Source organism: Harpegnathos saltator, unplaced genomic scaffold (genome assembly GCF_003227715.2).
Source record: "Harpegnathos saltator strain DR-91 unplaced genomic scaffold, Hsal_v8.6 scaffold66, whole genome shotgun sequence".
Lineage (NCBI taxonomy): Eukaryota > Metazoa > Arthropoda > Insecta > Hymenoptera > Formicidae > Harpegnathos > Harpegnathos saltator.
In genome coordinates this window covers 388,234-409,088 of record NW_020230493.1, presented here as the reverse complement: position 1 = coordinate 409,088, position 20,855 = coordinate 388,234, and positions in this window count along the sequence as shown.

The window sequence follows — 20,855 nt, the reverse complement described above, 5'->3', positions numbered from 1 at the left end:
GCATAAGAATAACAAGCTTTACTATTTACAGCGCAGCTCACTCAAGCTTTAAACAAGAATAATTCCCTGATCTACAATTCTCGCGTCTGTCTACGATGACAGCTTGCCGGAGACTCTCTGTCAGCTGTTGTTATTTTCTTCTTATCGATTTTCCGTCGTCCAGACGATCTTCGTTCAGTTGTCAAAATCAGCATTCCATGCCTAAGGCTCATGGACAACGGACGCTGCTACAAACTTTGTGGCTCGGACACAACAATATAATAACTACAAACAATATATAATTATAGTCTGATATTTGTGTTAAATAACTCCCCAACAAAAACTGGTACGTTGTGTCCACGTCTAATCAAGAGATACGGTAGTGCCTCGCGCCAAGTTCAAGCGCAATGAAGTTGCGCCCGAACGGCGCGAGGCACACCATTCCTATTATACAGGGTGTCTCAGAACTTTGGGACACGGGCTCCGTAGGGACATAGAGCTAAGTGAGAAGAACAAAAAAGTTCTGTACCATAATGTGAAAATCGTAATAGTTTTTTAGTAATAACCGCGTAAAGTTTGGCGTTTTCCACGGCCATCGCAGCCTATAGACGCTCCACGGCAAGCTGTATGCATAAAGGCTGAGCGATAATACGTCTCGCGCTGACTGTCGCGATGGCGTCTTGGCGCTTTGACTCCGCATAACGGTCAGCGCGAGCCGCGTTATCGCTTAGCCCCTACGCACATAGCTTGCCGCGGAGCGTCTATAAGCCGCGCTGGGCGTGGAAAACACCAAACTTTGCGCTGTTATAATTAAAAAACTATTACGATTTTCACATTATGGCAGAAGACTTTTTTGTCCCTCTCACTTAGCTCTATACCCCTACGGAGCCCGTGTCCCAAAGTTCTGAGACACCCTGTATACGCGAAACGGCGAGTTTAAACGAGGTGAGATATTCATATCTCAACAATGGCTGAACCGATCGAGGTTTTTTTAGTCCCAATCGATTCGGCCTTAAAAAATAAGAAGCAAAATGTTCGTGTGATTTTTGTGTACGTTATCTCTAAGTGGAAGTATTTTAAGATAAATACCCAAATCATGGAAAATTTCGATTCAGCAAGAAAGTAAGAAAGTTTGGACGCACAGGAGTGAGGATATGCGTGCATCTCACTTTCGCGGCACTAGGGGCGCTACAAGAGCGCTGAAGAAGCAGACAGCAGCGAATGCGAGCGAATAAGCGAGAGACACGCTAGAATACAGTATAGGAGAAAATGTACGAGAGAGAGAGAGGAGCGAGAGAGAGAGAGAGAGAGAGAGAGAGAGAGAGAGAGCAGTGAGAGAGAGGGAGGAGAAGGGGGAGGGAGGGAGAGAGAGGAGTGAGAGGAAGGAGTGAGAGAAAGGAGAGAGGAATGAGAAAAATAAGTGAGAGAGACAAGAGGATGGGAAAGAGAAAGGAGAAAGAGAGGAGTGAGAGAGAAAGGGGGAAGAGGGAGAGAGAGTAGATGACAGGGGAGGAGGGAGAGTGAGAGAGAGGATGTCTAAAGATAATAAGGTGATAATATTATTAAGCACGGTATGTATGTCGCCCGTCATTTGATTGCCGGTCAGCTGATGCTGAGCAGACGATATGATGGGCCGTCCCATCGAAAAATCAAGCTTACTGAGAAACCTAACTTATACAGGGTTCTCAAAAAGTCTTCGAACGATCAAATATCTCGAAAACAATCAGTTTTTGGAAAAAATGTTTCAGGCAAAAGTTGTAAGGTTTAAAATGATCTATTTAGTGATCTTATCAGTTTGACCTTGGCTAGCGTCAACAAAGTCAGGGCAAAGTCGAACTTTTCAAATGGGACGCCTCACTTTTTTGGCATATTCTTATAACGTATTTCAGGAGCTTTCCAAAACACTACAACGAAGTATTTCTTTGTTAAGTACATCCCGAGTTATGAAGCTTCAAAGTTACAGTACCGTCGGCATTAGCATTACCCAAGGTGTACCGCGTGGAGGTTGCACGATCGGATTTATACCTCGTGTGTGTATGTGTGTGTGTGTGTGCGTGTGTGTTTGTGTGTGTGTGTGCGTCTGCGTGTTATGTAACAGAAACAAGGACCCCACGGTTCGTCACTCCCGTAGTATTTCATAACTCCAAACCCGTTCTGTTGTGTAAAGTGACTTTACCTCATCTTTTAAGATGTGCAACATTTTTCAATTAATTAAATGTTCAAATTGTCTCCCTTCTACCATTTGACAATGAGCTAAACGTTCATAGGGATAGCAGTATTTCAATAATAATTTGGCCAGTGATTAATCACTGCAAATTTTTCAGTAATTCTTAGTACTTTATTTTCGTAAGAGAACTCTTAAGAAAATCTACTTTAACACACACACACACACGCACACGCACACACGCACACACACACACACACACACACACGAGGTATAAATCCGATCGTGCAACCTCCACGCGGTACACCTTGGGTAATGCTAATGCCGATGGTACTGTAACTTTGAAGCTTCATAACTCGGGCGTACTTAACAAAAAAATACTTTGTTGTAGTGTTTTGGAAAGCCCTTGAAATACGTTATAAGAACATGGCAAAAAAAGTAGGGCGTTCCATTTGAATAGTTCAAGTTGACTTTGCCTTGACCTTGTTGACGCTAGCCAAGGTCAAACTGATAAGATCTGTAAATAGATCATTTTAAATCTTACAACTTTTGCCTGAAACATTCTTTCCAAAAACTGATTGTTTTCGAGATATTTTATCGTTCGAAGACTTTTTGAAAACCCAGTATATATATATGATTATTGTATACTTAATTCAAGGAAAATCAAACGACAAAAAATGTACGTATTATAACATAAATTTTTACATGTAAAATGTATGAAACTGACCTTTTTGAACAAAAAGATAAAAAAAGGCGTCAAGTACAAGCACAACACGTATTATTTTTAGAAATGTCAAACTTATTATTTTCTTTTAAGGTATATGTATCAGGTGTAGTAAAAAGAAATCCATTATTTTTGCATGAAATGAAGGCTTTAATTTCCATAGTTAGAATGATCCGATTTAGGTCAAATATGCGCCGTTTTGTTCGATAACTTGTTGCCATTTTGAAGGTAATTTCATTATGCCTCTCTCATAGAAGCCCTTGTCCCTATTGGCAAAAAATTGAGACAGTCGATTTTCACAAGCCTCTCTTGAAGCGAATTTTTCACCAGCAAAATTGTTCGCCATGGACAGGAACAGATGGTAATCACTTGGTGCCAGGTCCGGACTATAAGGTGGATGCATAAGAACCTCCCAACCAAGCTCCCGGAGCTTCTGGCGAGTCACTATCGATGTGTGTGGCCTGGCGTTGTCCTGATGGAACACAATTCCTCTCCTATTGGCCAAAGCTGGCCGCTTCTGGGCGATTGCTTCCTTCAGACGGTCCAATTGTTGACAGTATAGTTCCGAGTTAAGAGTTTTGCCGTAGGGGAGCAGCTCATAGTAGATAATTCCCTGCCAATCCCACCAAACACACAGCAAAACCTTCCTGGCCGTCAATCCTGGCTTGGCCACCGTTTCCGCCGGCTCACCGTGATTCGACCACGACTGTTTTCGCTTGACGTTGTCGTAAGTGATCCACTTTTCATCACCAGTGACCAACCGCTTCAGAAATGGGTCGATTTTGTTGCGATTCAGCAGCGATTCGCAGATGGAAATTCGGTCCATGAGGTTTTTTTGCGTTAACTCGTGTGGCACCCATACATCGAGCTTATTTTTGTATCCAGCCTTATTCAAATGGTTCCAAACAGTTTTTTGTGCAATCTTTAGCTCTTGGGCAATCGAAACAGTGCTTACATGATGGTCGGACTCGACAATGTCCATGATTTTATCGATATTTTCGACAATTGGCCTTCCAGTGCGTGGTGCATCTTTGACATCGAAATTACCGGAACAGAATCGACGAAACCAAAATTGCGCGTGATTGGCTGTTACAGTATCAGGACCATAAATACTATTCACATTTTCAGCCGCCTGGCTTGCGTTTTCGCCTTTATCGAAGAAAACCTGTAAAATATAGCGTATTTTCTCTTTGCTAGTGTCCATCCTTGACGCGCGCTCAAGCAAAAGTGAGTCAACTAATCACAAAACTGTCAGAAAAGTTTTTTTAGTACTGTTACGTCATGCTGACTCAGCGAACCTCAAAACTCTTATATAAATAAGAGAAATCGAATTTATTTTTACTGATTACACGTCTAAATGCGCTCAGGCATGTTACCACACGACCTACCTCACAAGTTATCACACGAACAATTTCTGGAAATTTTGATACCCCGAAAATACTAATAATCTTAACCTAATCCCTATTTGATTTCCTACGAACTTAATCACTGATACCAGCATCACGACATCGTTCTTATAAATATCGATATTTACTTCTTAAGATAGCTGCCACGATTTTTTTTATTTACAAAAGTCTTTCAAAATCCTCTTATTGCCACATGCATCTTATCTCCTATAAAATAATCATCTGCAACATTCCCCTAAAAACCCCACTCTCTCAACCGAGCTGACTTTTTGAGAAAAGTCAAAAGCCTCACTCACTTCTCGCCGATCCAGCACCCAGGACAGACGCTTCTCTTCAGCACCCCTTCAGGGTTTTCTTAACAATCAAGCCAACTTGTGGCTTAGACCAACCAGTATTCTTCACTTGTTAATTATTCGGTGCAACGATCTTGTGCCTTCTGGGGTCATTGAGAGCGATCCTGCCAAAACCAGCTGCCTGTCCTTGGCGCAGAACTTGACGCATCTATTCACACAGAGACGCAGCAATCACACCTTTCATTGTCTACTAAGATCAGAAGAGTCCAGCAGTAAGTCATTTATATTTTCTTTCATCTGAGTGATCTCTTTTCTTTTCATTTTGTTTCACCTCCTTTTCTATTCTCCTTGTCATTCCTCCTTAACTGTAAAATACAATTGCAGTGGCTCAAAATTATCTAATCCAAACGGACCTGACTACTGCAGGAGAGTACGAAAACCGCGAGGACTTAGAAGTAGCTTTTATAAATTTTTTATTACAAGATCGTCCGGATTATATTGTCCGCCCTAACGAACCAAAAATCCCGAGCTTATTGTTCCTTCCAGATTCTCCTCTCGAAACCCCTCCCATATCTTACTCTCCTACATCCTTGAGTCCCACTGAGAACCGATCTCCGACAACCTCTCCGTTCCTTAGAAGTCCATTCCCCACACCTTCCCCGTCGACCTCACCGTTACGAGCGGGCACACGTGGTTTCCACGCGGCGTTACTTCGCGGGCTCATCCACACTCATTCTCCTTCTCCCTCAGAGGCGTCCTCGCGACGATCCTCTCCCTCATCGCCAGCCACCCCGACACAAGATCTTTCCTTATCCGAATATCCCTCGGACTAATTAAGAATTCTCGCCAGAACCCACCACATCATCACACCCATGTAATTACACAACACATATATATACATAAATAAATCGTACAAATTTTATTTCTTCATAAACTTCCGCTTAATCATCAATAAAACAAATTATTTGTAATTGCAATCCAATTACGATTTCCGACTAATTATTCTCAACAAAAATTCTCCCTTCCTTCAACCGTCGCTCACGGTCCTATCCCAGGTAAAAGGATTCAGTTCCTTGACCTAAATTAAGGACCACCGGCGTACGTCCGCGTCAGATAAAGGGATCGCTCCGATCCTTGATCTGTACCGCTGACTTGCGAGTACGTCGGAGCTTGCGAAAACAAGCGCCAAGTTGCACTCCTCCTCCAGGACGTAACATATAAAAGTTGGGGGCTCGTCCGGGATGATAAGAGTGTTGAAAAAGGGCATGAATACACGATCAAATTCAGATAAATCGGAGGTTGAAAAGGCATATCAACAGGCCATACAAGCAACGCCTAAAACTTCTAAAACAATTGAGCCACAATACGCATCCACACATTACGCTCTTTCTGCACCCTCTGAATCTTCAAGTGTTCCCCCTGCATCTACTCTCTTACCTATAATTGAACCCGCAACTCCTGATATTCGGAGAATTTTGAGTGACAGTCCGCTTTCAGAAACTGCATTCGGGTTAAAACCGCGAGCTTTTGATAACCCTCTTAGTCCTATTCCGGATGAAAGTTTAGAACAGACAATCATTGACAAAGCATTGTAACAAAGCACAACCTACCTTATATCGTTCTCTTGGAGAATCTCTGTACTCTTTCCGCTTAGCTGTCACTGAATCCGCAGTAGAATCAAGCGATAAACCACCGTCGGAAAGATTAGAAATTTTAAAGAATAAAGAAATACAATAGAATTGATAAGAACAACAGAGGCATTAACTGATAAAGAACCGACGGCAGGAAGCGAAACTCCTCTTACACAGAACTTTGGAGCTTCAGGAAAAAATAAATTAAAATCCATAAAAATGAATAGTAATACGTTGCATTACGCCGTTCGTGCCGTTCCTTTCTTCGACGGACAGAATATTCCAGTAGAACATTTCATAGAGGGATGTAATTTAGCAAAAGCCATGACGCCAATCGAGGAAGAAAGATATTTAACAAGAGTGCTCTACATGCGTCTAACAGGAGAAGCTCGTTATGCAGTGCAGGACCAAGATTTTGCGCTTGTCAGCCAATTAACAAAATTTTTGAAAAACGTTTTCGGATCATTTAAAAGTTATCCCGAATTACAAGGCGAATTAGGACGCATACATCAGAGAACCGGCGAATCCGTTATCGCGTACGCAAACCGAGTAAAATCCATGGGGAAACGAATTCTAGAATCCTATCGCACTAACATCGGATCCGCCGATGCGGCATATACCACTTCACTAGAAAAACAATTATGTCATAGTTTTATTAGAGGATTAATACCTGAAATCGAGCAACGTGTTTCTAGAAATCTAGATGTCGAACATACTATACGGGAAGCGTTGGAAATCGAAAAGGAATTACGAGCAATTAAAAATATTCGTAGCCCATCAGTCTCTACATCTGTTACTAATTTTTGTGCAATCTGTCAGAAGACCGGACATACCGAGGACAATTGTCGATTATCTCCACACAATGTAACGACTCCAAATTTAGGTAACGAAGTTTTAATTTGCCAAATTTGTAAAAAAACGCGGACATAGTGCTGATAAATGTCGATTTAGAGATCTAAATACTCGTAATCCCATGAAAATAGTTCAAAGTGATATTATTTTGTGTCAAATCTGTCTCAAACCCGGTCATTCCGCACAAAATTGTCTGTTATATCGTAATCAACCAAATGTTATTTGTCAAAATTGTCAACGTCCTGATCATAGCTCTAGAGAATGCAGAAGCAACCCGTCAAATTCAAATACTTTGATTTGTCGAAACTGTAATAAAATGGGACATATCGCTCGAAATTGCTACGCTAATTCCAACTATAATACTACGCTCAGTGAAGAAATATGTCAATGGTGCAATAGACGTGGACACTTAGCATCTCAATGTCGCGAAAGGCAAATTGCTAAGAATCAATCGCGACCAGTAACATGTCAAATATGTGGGAAACTTGGTCACAACGCTCGCGATTGCCGCGAAGATCAACCATTGGATAATAATCAGAATCATCGAACTGCACAGAATACGTCGGATCACTGTAGATATTGCAAAACAACGGGACATTTAATAGAGAATTGCGCACTACGACTCGAAAGGAACCGTAGGAATCAGAAAAACTTTCAAGGGTCCCCGACGGCGGGCGCGAATCGGGGAGCCGACAGATCGGAGCGTCCAGTGATGACTACACTGATAGAGAACACTATAAGCGAGCTCCAATAATTAGACCGGTAAAAATTAATTTAAATAAAGAAAGCTGCGTTCCTACTGTTCAATTATGTTTAAACGGAAATAGTTATTTTGAAACTTTTATGTTGGATACGGGATCGGGCCCTAACCTTATCAAAGAAACTCGCATTTCAGGAACTCCAGACTTAGATCCAACACATATTCTAAAATTAAATGGAATCAACAATTCACCCGTATACACTATCGGAAAAATTACCAAGATAATTTTGGGAATTCCTGTCGATTTTCATGTAATTTCTGATGATTTTCCTATTCATTCATGTGGGATATTAGGCAACGATTTTTTTCAACAAACTAAAGCTAAAATCGATTATTCAAAAGGTCACTTAGAAGTTTTAACCACTAAAATTCCTTTTTATTCACAAGAATCTGTAATAATTCCCGCGCGCTCAAAAGCATTGTTCTTCGTGCGCATTGGAAATCCGCATATTAAAGAGGGATATTTACCCAAGATAACTATAGGAAAAGGTGTAGAAGTAGAACCAACCGGCTTAATAAAAAATATTGACGGCAAGGCTTACTCTAACGTAATTAATTCTTTGGATACTGAGATAGAAATTCTAATACCAACTATTAATATACGACCCGCAATTTTAAAGGATAACGAGAAGGATAACGATATTAAAAATGGAAAAATTAGAGATAATAATGATGACAATTGCGAAAATTCTAAAAACAATGGGAAACATATTCTTGATCGCGAAGAAAAGGAATCACGAAATACGGCATCATGCAACGGTAAAAGTACATTCAATCATGTACATATTAACTCACTGGAGAAAAATCTCGAATCAAGAAATTTTGAAGACAGCAATTTTGGAAAAGGAGATGACTCTCAACTTCCTCGTCTAATAACGGAAACTCAGAACGAAAAACAAGAAGCGACCTTCCATGCTCCTATCAAACGAAAAGAAAAAATTAATCAACATAAAAAGTTAGAATCGACTCTTCTTAAAGGATTAAATAAAGGCTTAGATAAGATTTCAAGGGAAAATTCTCAATTCTCCTATCCATACCACGATCCTCCCAGCCAAGGGGACAATTTCCAGATTCCTCGTCCAAGGGAGAAAGTGGGTAACCAGGAGGAAAAATCCCTTGAAAATAAAAATAATAATTCTAAAGAAAGTACTCAAAAAATTAATGAAAGTATATATAAAATTGAAGAAGAGTCACACAATGAAACACAATCGCATTACCCAAAAAATAATTTCTCAAATGCAGCAGAAATAATAAGTACAAAATTTGATGAAACTCAAGAGGGAGTATTCAAGGCTTCATATGAAAACATTAAGACGCAAAAAATTAAAGGATATGACGAGAATTCTGTACTGAAGATCAAAAATTTTACTGAAAATACCGAGTGCGTATCAGAGATTGATCTCCTAAATTCCAATGGTTCCTTGCGATCAAATAATATAAATAACGTACACAGTTAGAGCAATAATCATTCTTCTAATAAAAATGATATTTCATTTCTAGGTCCTCTTAATTCAGAAACTAACAATCACTTAATTACAGCTATGATACCTTTTACCAACGGACACGACACGAACGTGACCCGACGGTCAGACGAAAAGAACCTACCCGACGCTATCACAGACGCGATTACTATTTGCTTAAATGACTCAACTCCTCGACTGAACGTCTTACAGATAAGTTCTACTACTATCTATGACGAAAACAGAGCCAACAAACTATTGGATCTAATTGTTTTAAATCATTTAGACGCACTTGAAGCTAATAGTATAATCGCATTAATAAAACAATATCAAGAATGTTTCCATTTACTGGGTGAACAATTGACCGCAACACACGTACTGCGACATTGCATATCGACAACTGACGATTATCCAATAAACACAAAACAATATAGATTTCCTCAAATTCATAAGCAGGAAATAAATTTACAAGTACAAGAACTACTGGATGGCGGTATTGTACGACACTCACATTCGCCGTATAATACTCCCGTCTGGATAGTGCCTAAAAAAGAGGATTCAGAAGGCAATAAACGATGGCGTATGGTGTTGGATTTTCGCATGCTTAACGATAAAACTATCGGAGACGCGTACCCATTACCAAATATAATTGACATTCTTGATCAACTTGGCAGCGCACGATATTTTTCGGTATTTGACTTAGCTTCGGGATTTCACCAAATAGAAATGGATCCACGCGATAGCCACAAGACGGCTTTCACTACGCCGTTCGGACATTATGAATTTACTCGCATGCCTTTCGGATTAAAAAACGCTCCCGCTACATTTCAACGACTAATGGATATAGTTCTAGCTGGAATTCAAGGACGAGAAGTATTTGTTTATCTGGATGATATCGTGCTATACGCATCTTCTTTAATAGAACATGAATTCAAATTTAAAACACTTGTGCAAAAGCTTAAAGATGCTAATTTAAAATTACAGATAGATAAATGTCGCTTTTTATGCAAGGAAGTCAATTATTTAGGACATACAATTAGTAGCGAAGGTGTTAAACCGGATCAAAAAAAGTTAGAAGCAGTACGCGAATTTCCAACGCCTAAAACACCTAAGAACATAAAACAGTTTTTGGGATAGCTGGATATTACAGGAGATTTATATCAGAATTTTCTAAATTAGCTCGACCTCTAACGCAATTATTGAAATCAGAAGTACCTTTTAAATAGAGCAATGCGCAACAACAGTCATTTGAAATACTAAAAAATGAATTGTGCAAAGAACCGGTACTGCAATATCCAGATTTTTCACAACCATTTATTTTAACCACCGACGCCTCGGGCTTCGCAATAGAAGAATATTGTCACAAGGAAAAATCAACGCAGATCGACCAATAGCTTACGCATCTCGTACGCTGAGCGATTACGAAGTAAAATACGACACTTATGAAAAAGAAGCCTTAGCAATTATATACTGTGTCAAACATTTTAGACCATATTTATACGGGAGAAAATTCACACTTATAACAGACCATAAACCTTTGATGTGGTTTAAAAATGCTCAGGATACGAAAATGCGAATACTTCGATGGAGACTAGAATTAGCCGAATACGATTACGAAATAGTTTATAAAGCCGGAAAAACAAATGTAAACGCAGACGCCTTATCAAGAAACCCAGTAGACTCACCTCTAACGGACTGCAAAGTGATTAACACTAGAAGTAAATTTAATCCGAATAATCCACAAGATGCTGAAGCCATCAGACGCCTTTTAGAAGAGGATGATAATCCTGAAGAACCAGACGAAGACGACACTAATATGACGTATTTATCAGATGATCACATTCGAATTGAAGACCTTGACGAAGGGGAAACACCCGAAACTAGTTCAATCAATAACCAATCACAATCAAAAAAGTCAAGCACTGTAGACACACAGCAGGAACACATAGATAATCCACACACGAAAAATTCGTACGAAACGTATCCGCTCAAAGGTCCAAACCAACTGAGAACTTTTCCGCTGACTCTATACCCTTCTCGCCCGAAGAATTAGCTGAACCTCCTAACATACAAGTAACCGACGCACTAGTCCACGCCCCTTCTCTGCCTACGGAAGAACAATTGGAGAAAAGAATTTAGAACAAAAACATGCTGAACCCTTTCGGCGTATGATAACCAGAAGCCGAGCTAAGCACGCAGCCGAGGAGAATGATTGCGACACGCATCCCTCCGACGACTGCGCACTGACTGAGGACTCTCCCGAGGATATTTCGTCACTAGCTGACGAAGAAACAATGACATCACAAAAAAACAAACAGTGGAGACCTTAGTCCGCATGCCTGAATCTACGAGTACTGAATGCAGGGAGTCTATACANACGAGAATTCTGTATGAAGATCGAAAATTTTACTGAAAATACCGAGTGCGTATCAGAGATTGATCTCCTAAATTCCAATGGTTCCTTGCGATCAAATAATATAAATAACGTACACAGTCAGAGCAATAATCATTCTTCTAATAAAAATGATATTTCATTTCCAGGTCCTCTTAATTCAGAAACTAACAATCACTTAATTACAGCTATGATACCTCTTACCAACGGACACGACACGAACGTGACCCGACGGTCAGACGAAAAGAACCTACCGACGCTATCACAGACGCGATTACTATTTGCTTAAATGACTCAACTCCTCGACTGAACGTCTTACAGATAAGTTCTACTACTATCTATGACGAAAACAGAACCAACAAACTATTGGATCTAATTGTTTTAAATCATTTAGACGCACTTGAAGCTAATAGTATAATCGCATTAATAAAACAATATCAAGAATGTTTCCATTTACTGGGTGAACAATTGACCGCAACACACGTACTGCGACATTGCATATCGACAACTGACGATTATCCAATAAACACAAAACAATATAGATTTCCTCAAATTCATAAGCAGGAAATAAATTTACAAGTACAAGAACTACTGGATGGCGGTATTGTACGACACTCACATTCGCCGTATAATACTCCCGTCTGGATAGTGCCTAAAAAAGAGGATTCAGAAGGCAATAAACGATGGCGTATGGTGTTGGATTTTCGCATGCTTAACGATAAAACTATCGAGACGCGTACCCATTACCAAATATAATTGACATTCTTGATCAACTTGGCAGCGCACGATATTTTTCGGTATTTGACTTAGCTTCGGGATTTCACCAAATAGAAATGGATCCACGCGATAGCCACAAGACGGCTTTCACTACGCCGTTCGGACATTATGAATTTACTCGCATGCCTTTCGGATTAAAAAACGCTCCCGCTACATTTCAACGACTAATGGATATAGTTCTAGCTGGAATTCAAGGACGAGAAGTATTTGTTTATCTGGATGATATCGTGCTATACGCATCTTCTTTAATAGAACATGAATTCAAATTTAAAACACTTGTGCAAAAGCTTAAAGATGCTAATTTAAAATTACAGATAGATAAATGTCGCTTTTTATGCAAGGAAGTCAATTATTTAGGACATACAATTAGTAGCGAAGGTGTTAAACCGGATCAAAAAAAGTTAGAAGCAGTACGCGAATTTCCAACGCCTAAAACACCTAAGAACATAAAACAGTTTTTGGGATTAGCTGGATATTACAGGAGATTTATATCAGAATTTTCTAAATTAGCTCGACCTCTAACGCAATTATTGAAATCAGAAGTACCTTTTAAATAGAGCAATGCGCAACAACAGTCATTTGAAATACTAAAAAATGAATTGTGCAAAGAACCGGTACTGCAATATCCAGATTTTTCACAACCATTTATTTTAACCACCGACGCCTCGGGCTTCGCAATAGGAAGAATATTGTCACAAGGAAAAATCAACGCAGATCGACCAATAGCTTACGCATCTCGTACGCTGAGCGATTACGAAGTAAAATACGACACTTATGAAAAAGAAGCCTTAGCAATTATATACTGTGTCAAACATTTTAGACCATATTTATACGGGAGAAAATTCACACTTATAACAGACCATAAACCTTTGATGTGGTTTAAAAATGCTCAGGATACGAAAATGCGAATACTTCGATGGAGACTAGAATTAGCCGAATACGATTACGAAATAGTTTATAAAGCCGGAAAAACAAATGTAAACGCAGACGCCTTATCAAGAAACCCAGTAGACTCACCTCTAACGGACTGCAAAGTGATTAACACTAGAAGTAAATTTAATCCGAATAATCCACAAGATGCTGAAGCCATCAGACGCCTTTTAGAAGAGGATGATAATCCTGAAGAACCAGACGAAGACGACACTAATATGACGTATTTATCAGATGATCACATTCGAATTGAAGACCTTGACGAAGGGGAAACACCCGAAACTAGTTCAATCAATAACCAATCACAATCAAAAAAGTCAAGCACTGTAGACACACAGCAGGAACACATAGATAATCCACACACGAAAAATTCGTACGAAACGTATCCGCTCAAAGGTCCAAACCAATCTGAGAACTTTTCCGCTGACTTTATACCCTTCTCGCCCGAAAAATTAGCTGAACCTCCTAACATATAAGTAACCGACGCACTAGTCCACGCCCCTTCTCTGCCTACGGAAGAACAAATTGGAGAAAAGAATTTAGAACAAAAACATGCTGAACCCTTTCGGCGTATGATAACCAGAAGCCGAGCTAAGCACGCAGCCGAGGAGAATGATTGCGACACGCATCCCTCCGACGACTGCGCACTGACTGAGGACTCTCCCGAGAATATTTCGTCACTAGCTGACGAAGAAACAATGACATCACAAAAAAAACAAACAGTGGAGACCTTAGTCCGCATGCCTGAATCTACGAGTACTGAATGCAGGGAGTCTATACAGGGACCTACCGAAGCCTCTCGGGCTATCATGACCCGAAGTCGAGCGAAGCAGCTAACCCAAACAGCCGAATCATATGAAGAGGTCATAACCAACCAAAGCAACGAAACCTACCGCCAAAGCCGCTACCTGAGGATACGGGCTTGCTTGGGAGACGAAGAAGATACTGATAATGAACCACTCATAACCACCGATACAAAATCACAAAGCAAGGAAAGCAATTTGATAGATTCTAGAGATTTACATTTTTTACGCAAGGATAATTTGCTATACTTTACAAATACTTCCGGGAATCCTATTGATAACGGTGCTAAAAAATTATTCGAGAAACAAGAAATACCAAAATTGACAGACTTATCGATTAGCATCCCTAAATTAATAAAGAAAACCAAACGATATCACATCATTCTCCCCATCAGTGAAGATCTGACTGAAGGACCGACGATGATATTAACCAACATAAGTAAAGCAGCAACAAACTTACGGAAAATAACCGAAAAACAGAATCTTGCAAGCATCAGTATCGCTATAAATGAACACATATTAAACGTACCATGGAATGACATTAAAACAAAATTCCAGACTGCATTTTCAGGTTCCAACGTGAAAATAATCATTTGTAAAGGATTAATCAAATATCCGCCAAAAGGTATACGAGAAGCTATACTCCAAGAGATGCATTGCACTCCAATGGGAGGACATAGAGGAGTAACCAAGACCTACAACCGAATCCGCCAAAATTACTATTGGGAAAACATGAAAGAAGAAATTCGACGACACATCCAACAATGTTTGCAGTGCCAATTAAAGAAATTGGTTCGAGTAAAGACAAAACAACCCATGATAATAACCGACACTCCAGGATGAACCTTCGACAAAATAGCAATGGACATCGTAGGACCGCTGCCTCGTACTAAGACAGGTAATGAATATATACTCACAATGCAAGACCAATTAAGCAAATTCTGCCTAGCTGTACCGCTACCTGACCAAACCGCCGCTACAATAGGCGACAAATTTGTGAAGAGATTCATCACCATTTTTGGACCACCCAAGGCTGTACTTACAGATCAAGGCAGAAACTTCATTAGTGATTTAATGAGGAAATTGGCCAGATACTACAGAATACGGAAATTCCGCACTACCGCCTTTCATCCTCAATCAAACGGGTCACTTGAAAGATCTCATCACGCACTGGGAGAATACCTGAAACAATACGCCAGTGGCGAAAAGGAATGGGACAAATGGGTAGATTTAGCTATCCAAAATTACAATACTAACATACACGAAGGAACCAAACATACGCCTTACGAATTAGTTTTCGGGAGACCTGCACGAATACCCTCAAACGAAACACTACTTGAAGACGATAAAATTAAGACATATGACGATTATCTGATACAGTTATTTACTAGATTACACCAAATTCAAACAAGAGCAAATCATAATTTAGTAGAAGCTAAGGAAAAATCAAAATTTCGTTATGATAAAAAAATAAACCCCCAGGTATTTAAACCTGGAGATCAGGTATTTCTGTTAAAGGGACCCAAACCTGGGAAGTTTGGAGATCAATATACTGGACCGCACGAAGTATTAGAAATAGTAAACAGAAACAATGTCAAAATCAGGCTGAAGAAAAACAGTCGTATCGTGCATCCGAACAGACTTCGAATTTCTTATATTACCCCCACTCAAAATACTAGTTGAAAACGCCTGAAAAGTCTCAACATTCATTATTCAAGTAATTACAACTTTCAGATGCATCGCGGACTCATCGCAATTATCTTCTCTCTATATTTATTACATCTTCCCGTTGGCAAGGGAATAATCGGATATGACTGTGGCTCAGTCTCTTCAAATATTACCACTGTATCACTCTTAACTATTGAGGAATGTGACATACCACCACTAAAGGTCAACTCCACCAGGATAAAACTACAACTACTACAAGCTAACGATTTCCACTTTGTAATGATGAGACAGTGCAAAATGGAAATAGATCGTATCGTAAAAAGATGTGGAATGCATTCATATACGATGGACGTAGCAAATGGCAAGTATGCATACATATAGGAAACATCGCATCAAGCATGCTTACGCATGCATTGGTATAGCACAGCCAGAATAGGAACCACGCATATAACAGGATTGAAAATTAACCAAACCATAAGTAGACCCGTAATACTGGCAGGAAGAGTCGAAAACGACGGTACGTGTTACGGAAGCGCTTTTGCTGATGATTATGGAAGCTGGACAAGCGTCGTGGTATTAGCAAATATAAGGATCACACTACAAGAATACCGAGCCACTGTAAAAATCAATAATAATCAAGTTATACTTCGATCAGGAATTCACTGTGAATTAAAAACAGGATACTGTACCGACATAGAGGGAGGTAACACCTATTGGGATGCCATCCCCGACGGCTCATGCAAAGAGAACAGTTACGGAGTTTTATTCGATGGATATGCAACTAAGATACAAGAAAGCACCAACTCGGAATCACAAGTAGTCTATTCAATATCCACACAAGACACCACCTTCGCCCTAGCAAGCAGAGGCGAGACAAAAGCTTGTGGATATCCCCTTATAAAAACAGAGCATCCTAAACTGTTTATTTTGGAAACACACACTGATCTAAGTATTTTCAAAAAGATACATGATCCTGCGAACACGGACATCTTCACGTATATGAATTCAAAATTCGTATACATAGAAAAACACTTCCGTACACAATTAAATCAGCTCTATCGAAATATATTATACCAACAGTGCCATCTGGAACAGAAAATGCTGCAAAATGCGTTGGCAATAGCAACCCAGTCACCGGATATATTCGCATATCACCTTATGAAATCACCGGATTATACCTCCGTATTAGCCGGAGAGGTAATACACATTATTAAATGCGTACCTGTGGAAGTAAAGGTTGCCCAAAGCTCTAACTGTTATAATCAATTACCAGTCTTAAAAGAGAACACCACTTATTATTTGGCACCGCAAACTCATTTGCTATTCAGACAAGGCACACAAGTTAACTGTAATTCACTAGCACCTGTAATGTACCAACTAGGAGATTCCTGGTACAAAATGATACCAAACCCGATAGGCTCCATGCCGCCAACAATCTTGAAACCCATGACTAAACCAGAATGGAAATATACCAGCCCTGAAGCATTAGCCACTAGCGGAATATACAGTTAAGCCGACCTTGAAGAATTCAAAGATCATATATTGTTTCCCGCTGAACGTCCCTCAGTTCTCAACACAATGGCCCGAGCGATGATGGGACAAAGCGCCACTATCCACAGAGGATCTTTCACAAACTTTTTAGACGAAAACTCATTAGAAGAATTAGCTACATCAACTTGGAAAAAAATCTGGGGTCGATTTTTTATTTTCGGCAACATCAGTGCGGGGATAATGGGAATCTTTCTCATTTTCAGAATCATTAAATTACTACTGGATACCGTTCTACATGGTTACGCATTACATTCTATATATGGATGTTCTTGCTACTTAATAGGAGCCTTATGGGACTCTCTTACACAACTATTAATCTTAATCGGTGGAAAAAGGACCCCCAAAACTAAAACAGAATCAACTGAATTACAGACTGTTACCATAGAACCTAACCATCCACTAATAATTAACGAACCACCTACGTCTATCAATCAAACCGAACATCAACATCTTTATCCTCCTCATGATATTTATTTCCTCATTTCATGACCTCATTTCATTTATTTTAGGAGTGAATATCACGCATATCAACACTACCTTACTCACTCGAAACCCTTTACCGGTGCAAATCATTCGAGTGGAATCCCCCTCGTTATTTTGGGTGCAATTCAAGTATAACAAAACAACGCTCCTGGAGTTACAAGAAGACCTGGAGTGTGTACTAAAAAGAAGGTCAAACAAGTACATCCTGCTACCTCACGCGATCATCCCAGGAAAAATAGTAGCAGTACGTAACCTCGATCAATGGTGGAGGCATAGTAATAGCAACGAAGAGAGGAATTGCCTCCATACGACTGGGCGACTGGGGAGAAACTGTCGTAAAAGCATTCATCGATATATATCAACTACCGGACCAGTTCCACCAGATGTCTTGGCAAACCATTCCCTGTACACTATATAATATAAAACCTGTAGGATCGTCCTCAGCGTGGTCAACGAAGGCTAAGCAATTAACCAAAATTTTGGCAGAAGGTGAAGAGGGATGGATGAGGATCCGAAAAACTGTATCCTCACAATCAGCGGAAGTCGAAATTCGGATGATCCGTCCTAATCGGCTAAGCTACAGCTTCTTAAGAACAGAACTAATTGAACTGGGCCAAGCTGAACCAATCAGCGAATATTAACAACCAAAGTAACCTTGCCAATATACATAAATACATATATACCACATATTCTTACACTCTTACATACTTTTATATACTCCTATACTTTTATATGCTTTTATACTTTTATATATTTTTACATACCCTTACACGTTGTATATATATAGCGTATTACATATTACATGCATTCTCATTACATATCATATTGAAAAAAAAGAAAGAAAAGGAAATATTTATAATAATAACAATAATTTTAGAATAATTAATAATAATGAGAAATTATAACAATCAATTTCCTTTTTATAATGTTTCAACACCATTTACTTTTCTCTCTACTATATACATACATACACACCCACATAGAAGGACGAAAGAAAAGAAGGAAGAAGAATTGGAGGTTGCCTTCTATCTTTCCTCCTTCTATCCTAAACTAAAATCAAAACATAAACACAAAATACATTTGTTCAACATTCTTAGGAAGACGAAAGAAAAGAAGGAAGAGGAATTGGAGGTTGCCTTCTATCTTTCCTCTTCCTAAACCTACACCTAAACCTAATATTGGGTGAGTGCAAAAGTTCGTGCGGAGTTTGTGAGTAAAAGTCACACAGTGATTAGGCAAACAAAAATCTTTATTCAATCAATGATATATTCTCCATCGTTTTCTACAATCTTTTCCCAACGTTCTGGCAGCATACGGATGTCTCGATCATAAAAACTGCGCGGTTTAGATTCGAAGAACGAAGAGACGCCGTTTTTTAAGGCCGCCAAAGAGTCAAAATTTTTTCCATTTAAATAATTTTGCAATGACCGGAACAAGTGATAGTCAGATGGTGCGATATCAGGAGAATACGGTGGATGCGTTAAAACATCACATTTCAGGCTCTTCAGTTTGCGCAGCGTCTTTTTCGAAACGTGTGGTCTGGCGTTGTCGTGATGAAAGACGACTCCCTTGCGATTTGACAAAATCGGACGTTTCTCTTTTATTTCTCGATTCAGATTGGTTAATTGGCGACAGTACTTGTCCGAATCAATCGTTTCGCCAGCGGGGAGAAGCTCGAAATAGATTATGCCCTTGCAATCCCACCAAACAGAGAGCATCACCTTCATCGGGTGCAAACTGGCCTTTGGCATTGCGTCACCATGCTCACCTGATTGTTTCCATGTCCGTTTGCGCTGAACATTGTTGCAGAGGACCCATTTCTCATCGCCCGTCACTAGTCGATCCAAAAACGACTCGTTATTGAGCCGCCCGAGTAAAGAAACGGCTGCAGAAATTCGCTTGATTTTGTTCTTCTCGGTCAGCAAATGGGGCACCCATATATCGAGCTTCAAATCGAATCCCATCTTTTTTAAATGCCGAAAAGCGGTTGATCGGTCAACGTTTAGTGCTGTAGCAACTTCTTCTGTTGAAATTCGCGGATTATTGAGCACTAAAGTACGCAAAACATCGTCATCAATGTCAGAAGGTCGACCAGAGCGTGGCTCGTCTTCAAGGTTAAATTCTCCGCGCCGAAATTTAGCAAACCATTTTTCCACAGTTCGTTTAGCTGGTGCTTCATCCTGATAAACATCCTGAATGTTTTTTACGGCTGCGGCAACGTTTATTCCCTTCCGAAACTCGTAAAGCATAACATGCCGTAAATGCACCTTATCGATACTCATTTTTAAAGTGATATTTCTCGAAGCAGTTTGTATGAAAACAAATGATTTTTTTTTAATAACAGATGAAGACATCACCTTTCCAACATTATATAATATGTAGATGGAAGTATTAATGACAACACTTTACGACGCTTATAACTCCATCTATTGAAACTCCGCACGAACTTTTGCACTCACCCAATACATTCCACTAGCAAATGTTGGTTACCCCAACATTTGTCTAAGGTGGGGGGTGTTACGTCATGCTGACTCAGCGAACCTCAAAACTCTTATATAAATAAGAGAAATCGAATTTATTTTTACTGATTACACGTCTAAATGCGCTCAGGCATGTTACAACACGACCTACCTCACAAGTTATCACACGAACAATTTCTGGAAATTTTGATACCCCGAAAATACTAATAATCTTAACCTAATCCCTATTTGATTTCCTACGAACATAATCACTGATACCAGCATCACGACATCGTTCTTATAAATATCGATATTTACTTCTTAAGATAGCTGCCACGATTTTTTTTATTTACAAAAGTCTTTCAAAATCCTCTTATTGCCACATGCATCTTATCTCCTATAAAATAATCATCTGCAACATTCCCCTAAAAACCCTACTTTCTCAACCGAGCTGACTTTTTGAGAAAAGTCAAAAGCCTTACTCACTTCTCGCCGATCCAGCACCCAGGACAGACGCTTCTCT